This window comes from Neovison vison, chromosome 9, assembly GCF_020171115.1.
Source record: "Neovison vison isolate M4711 chromosome 9, ASM_NN_V1, whole genome shotgun sequence".
NCBI classification, from domain to species: domain Eukaryota; kingdom Metazoa; phylum Chordata; class Mammalia; order Carnivora; family Mustelidae; genus Neogale; species Neogale vison.
Window position 1 is genome coordinate 63,632,866 of NC_058099.1, and position 6,000 is coordinate 63,638,865.

The following is a 6,000-nucleotide window of genomic DNA, read 5'->3' on the forward strand; positions in this document are numbered from 1 at the left end:
GTTCTGTGTACACCTGAACGCCAGAGCAAAAGGACAGACCCTGGTTATGCCAGGTGTTGGTAGTCTACACAGAGTGCATTCCTGTGCGACGCACGCTGGTACAGGGTCGTGGCTGTGTCTGCTGTCATTTGAAAGGCACTGTGAACCCAGGACGCGAGTCTTGTGCCCCGGAATGCAGGGCCCAGGAGGCAGCAACTCTCTTGCAAGTCTTCTTCCCTCATGCAGGAGAGTAAACTTCTAAAGCTTTGCTGTGGATGCAGCAGCAAAGTGCTGTTCGCCCCAAGCAGAAAACCTCTGGAAAAGCTCAGCATTCACTGGGAAATCAAAGTCAGTTCTGTGGCCAAGCCAGGCTTGTCTCAGCATAGTCTCCACAGTCTGGAGGGTGAAACCCGCATACAGCGAAACCCTCTTTACCCAGACTTTCCTTCTGCTCGAGAGATAAGCATGGTTGTGCTTATGGAAAGAGCAATAAGGAGAGGGACTCACCCGTTCACACGTTCCCAAGGAGAATGTATGAGGAAGGCGCAATACCCGCTTCGGGAGTAGAGAGGAGACGGTGGCTTTGGTGTTGGCAAACAGAAGTGATGCTGGAAAGTATGCGCTCTGAGGAACACCCCTTGTGGAAGACTATTGTCAACGACTCCCTCTGAGGTGACACAGAACACTGGCTTCTAAAGGGTACAGGAGGGGACAACTAGGACAAGGGTGCTGCTCCACTATGAGAAAGGTGTCTTGGCACAAGGCTCTTGTGTTCTGTGTACACCTGAACGCCAGAGCAAAAGGACAGACCCTGGTTATGCCAGGTGTTGGTAGTCTACACAGAGTGCATTCCTGTGCGACGCACGCTGCAACAGGGTCGTGGCTGTGTCTGCTGTCATTAGAAAGGCACTGTGAACCCAGGACGCGAGTCTTGTGCCCCGGAATGGAAGGCCCAAGAGGCAGCAAATCTCCTGCAAGTCTTCTTCCCTCATGGCAGGAGAGCAAACTTCTAAAGCTTTGCTGTGGATGCAGCAGCAAAGTGCTGTTCGCCCCAAGCAGAAAACCTCTGGAAAAGCTCAGCATTCACTGGGAAATCAATGTCAGTGCTGTGGCCAAGCCAGGCTTGTCTCAGCATAGTCTCCACAGTCTGGAGGGTGAAACCCGCATACAGCGAAACCCTCTTTACCCAAACTTTCCTTCTGCTCGAGAGATAAGCATGGTTGTGCTTATGGAAAGAGCAATAAGGAGAGGGACTCATCCGTTCACACGCTCCCAAGGAGAAGGTATGGGGAAGGCGCAATACCCGCTTCGGGAGTAGAGAGAAGACGTTGGCTTTGGTGTTGGCAAACACAAGTATTGCTGGAACGTATGCGCTCTGAGGAACACCCCTTGTGGAAGACTAGTGTCATCGACTCCCTCTGAGGTGACACAGAACCCTGGATTCTTAAGGGTACAGGAAGGGACAACTAGGACAAGGGTGCTGCTCCACTCTGAGAAAGGAGTCTAGGCACAAGGCTCTTGTGTTCTGTGTACACCTGAACGCCAGAGCAAAAGAACAGTCCCTGGTTATGCCAGGTGTTGGTAGTCTACACAGAGTGCATTCCTGTGCGACGCACGCTGCTACAGGGTCGTGGCTGTGTCTGCTGTCATTTGAAAGGCACTGTGAACCCAGGACGCGAGTCTTGTGCCCCGGAATGCAAGGCCCAAGAGGCAGCAACTCTCTTGCAAGTCTTCTTCCCTCATGCAGGAGAGCAAACTTCTAAAGCTTTGCTGTGGATGCAGCAGCAAAGTGCTGTTCGCCCCAAGCAGAAAACCTCTGGAGAAGCTCAGCATTCACTGGGAAATCAATGTCAGTTCTGTGGCCAAGCCAGGCTTGTCTCAGCATAGTCTCCACAGTCTGGAGGGTGAAACCCGCATACAGCGAAACCCTCTTTACCCAGACTTTCCTTCTGCTCGAGAGATAAGCATGGTTGTGCTTATGGAAAGAGCAATAAGGAGAGGGACTCATCCGTTCACACGCTCCCAAGGAGAAGGTATGGGGAAGGCGCAATACACGCATCGGGAGTAGAGAGGAGACGGTGGCTTTGGTGTTGGCAAACAGAAGTGATGCTGGAAAGTATGCGCTCTGAGGAACACCCCTTGTGGAAGACTAGTGTCAACGACTCCCTCTGAGGTGACACAGAAACCTGGTTTCTAAAGGGTACAGGAGGGGACATCTAGGACAAGGGAGCTGCTCCACTCTGAGTAAGGTGTCTTGGCACAAGGCTCTTGTGTTCTGTGTACACCTGAAAGCCAGAGCAAAAGGACAGACCCTCGTTATGCCACGTGTTGGTAGTCTACACAGAGTGCATTCTTGTGCGACGCACGCTGCTACAGGGTCGTGGCTGTGTCTGCTGTCATTTGAAACGCACTGTGAACCCAGGACGCGTCTCTTCTGCCCCGGAATGCAAGGCCCAAGAGGCAGCAACTCTCTTGCAAGTCTTCTTCCCTCATGCAGGAGAGCAAACTTCTAAAGCTTTGCTGTGGATGCAGCAGCAAAGTGCTGTTCGCCCCAAGCAGAAAACCTCTGGAAAAGCTCAGCATTCACTGGGAAATCATGTCAGTTCTGTGGCCAAGCCAGGCTTGTCTCAGCATAGTCTCCACAGCCTGGAGGGTGAAACCCGCATACAGCGAAACCCTCTTTAACCAGACTTTCCTTCTGCTCGAGAGATAAGCATGGTTGTGCTTATGGAAAGAGCAATAAGGAGAGGGACTCACCCGTTCACACGCTCCCAAGGAGAAGGTATGGGGAAGGCGCAATACCCGCTTCGGGAGTAGAGAGGAGACGGTGGCTTTGGTGTTGGCAAACAGAAGTGATGCTGGAAAGTATGCGCTCTGAGGAACACCCCTTGTGGAAGACTAGTGTGAACGACTCCCTCTGAGGTGACACCGAACCTTGGCTTCTAAAGGGTACAGGAGGGGACAACAAGGACAAGGGTGCTGCTCCACTCTGAGTAAGGTGTCTTGGCACAAGGCTCTTGTGTTCTGTGTACACCTGAACGCCAGAGCAAAAGGACAGACCCTGGTTATGCCACGTGTTGGTAGTCTACACAGAGTGCATTCCTGTGCGACGCACGCTGCTACAGGGTCGTGGCTGTGTCTGCTGTCATTTGAAAGGCACTGTGAACCCAGGACGCGAGTCTTGTGCCCCGGAATGCAAGGCCCAATAGGCAGCAACTCTCTTCCAAGTCTTCTTCCCTCATGCAGGAGAGCAAACTTCTAAAGCTTTGCTGTGGATGCAGTAGCAAAGTGCTGTTCGCCCCAAGCAGAAAACCTCTGGAAAAGCTCAGCATTCACTGGGAAATCAATGTCAGTTCTGTGGCCAAGCCAGGCTTGTCTCAGCATAGTCTCCACAGTATGGAGGGTGAAACCCGCATACAGCGAAACCCTCTTTACCCAGACATTCCTTTTGCTCGAGAGATAAGCATGGTTGTGCTTATGGAAAGAGCAAAAAGGAGAGGGACTCACCCGTTCACACGCTCCCAAGGAGAAGTTATGTGGAAGGCGCAATACCCGCTTCGGGAGTAGAGAGGAGACGGTAGCTTTGGTGTTGGCAAACAGAAGTGATGCTGGAAAGTATGCGCTCTGAGGAACACCCCTTCTGGAAGTCTAGTGTCAACGACTCCCTCTGAGGTGACACAGAACCCTGGCTTCTAAAGGGTACAGGAGGGGACAACTAGGACAAGGGTGCTGCTCCACTCTGAGAAAGGAGTCTTGGCACAAGGCTCTTGTGTTCTGTGTACACCTGAAAGCCAGAGCAAAAGAACAGTCCCTGGTTATGCCAGGTGTTGGTAGTCTACACAGAGTGCATTCCTGTGCGACGCATGCTGCTACAGGGTCGTGGCTGTGTCTGCTGTCATTTGAAAGGCACTGTGAACCCAGGACGCGAGTCTTGTGCCCCGGAATGCAAGGCCCAAGAGGCAGCAACTCTCTTGCAAGTCTTCTTCCCTCATGCAGGAGAGCAAACTTCTAAAGCTTTGCTGTGGATGCAGCAGCAAAGTGCTCTTCGCCCCAAGCAGAAAACCTCTGGAAAAGCTCAGCATTCACCGGGAAATCAATGTCAGTTCTGTGGCCAAGCCAGGCTTGTCTCAGCATAGTCTCCACAGTCTGGAGGGTGAAACCCGCATACAGCGAAACCCTCTTTACCCAGACTTTCCTTCTGCTCGAGAGATAAGCATGGTTGTGCTTATGGAAAGAGCAATAAGGAGAGGGACTCACCCGTTCACACGCTCCCAAGGATAAGGTATGGGGAAGGCGCAATACCCGCTTCGGGAGAAGAGAGGAGACGTTGGCTTTGGTGTTGGCAAACAGAAGTGATGCTGGAAAGTATGCGCTCTGAGGAACACCCCTTGGCGGAAAACTAGTGTCATCGACACCCTCTGAGGTGACACAGAACCCTGGCTTCTTAAGGGTACAGGAGGGGACAACTAGGACAAGGGTGCTGCTCCACTCTGAGAAAGGAGTCTTGGCACAAGGCTCTTGTGTTCTGTGTACACCTGAAAGCCAGAGCAAAAGGACAGACCCTCGTTATGCCAGGTGTTGGTAGTCTACACAGAGTGCATTCTTGTGCGACGCACGCTGCTACAGGGTCGTGGCTGTGTCTGCTGTCATTTGAAAGGCACTGTGAACCCAGGACGCGTCTCTTCTGCCCCGGAATGCAAGGCCCAAGAGGCAGCAACTCTCTTGCAAGTCTTCTTCCCTCATGCAGGAGAGCAAACTTCTAAAGCTTTGCTGTGGATGCAGCAGCAAAGTGCTGTTCGCCCCAAGCAGTAAACCTCTGGAAAAGCTCAGCATTCACTGGGAAATCATGTCAGTTCTGTGGCCAAGCCAGGCTTGTCTCAGCATAGTCTCCACACGCTGGAGGGTGAAACCCGCATACAGCGAAACCCTCTTTACCCAGACTTTCCTTCTGCTCGAGAGATAAGCATGGTTGTGCTTATGGAAAGAGCAATAAGGAGAGGGACTCACCCGTTCACACGCTCCCAAGGAGAAGGTATGGAGAAGGCGCAATACCCGCTTCGGGAGTAGAGAGGAGACGGTGGCTTTGGTGTTGGCAAACAGAAGTGATGCTGGAAAGTATGCGCTCTGAGGAACACCCCTTGTGGAAGACTAGTGTCAACGACTCCCTCTGAGGTGACACCGAACCTTGGTTTCTAAAGGGTACAGGAGGGGACAACAAGGACAAGGGTGCTGCTCCACTCTGAGTAAGGTGTCTTGGCACAAGGCTCTTGTGTTCTGTGTACACCTGAACGCCAGAGCAAAAGGACAGACCCTGGTTATGCCACGTGTTGGTAGTCTACACAGAGTGCATTCCTGTGCGACGCACGCTGCTACAGGGTCGTGGCTGTGTCTGCTGTCATTTGAAAGGCACTGTGAACCCAGGACGCGAGTCTTGTGCCCCGGAATGCAAGGCCCAATAGGCAGCAACTCTCTTGCAAGTCTTCTTCCCTCATGCAGGAGAGCAAACTTCTAAAGCTTTGCTGTGGATGCAGTAGCAAAGTGCTGTTCGCCCCAAGCAGAAAACCTCTGGAAAAGCTCAGCATTCACTGGGAAATCAATGTCAGTTCTGTGGCCAAGCCAGGCTTGTCTCAGCATAGTCTCCACAGTATGGAGGGTGAAACCCGCATACAGCGAAACCCTCTTTACCCAGACATTCCTTTTGCTCGAGAGATAAGCATGGTTGTGCTTATGGAAAGAGCAAAAAGGAGAGGGACTCACCCGTTCACACGCTCCCAAGGAGAAGTTATGTGGAAGGCGCAATACCCGCTTCGGGAGTAGAGAGGAGACGGTGGCTTTGGTGTTGGCAAACAGAAGTGATGCTGGAAAGTATGCGCTCTGAGGAACACCCCTTGTGGAAGTCTAGTGTCAACGACTCCCTCTGAGGTGACACAGAACCCTGGCTTCTAAAGGGTACAGGAGGGGACAACTAGGACAAGGGTGCTGCTCCACTCTGAGAAAGGAGTCTTGGCACAAGGCTCTTGT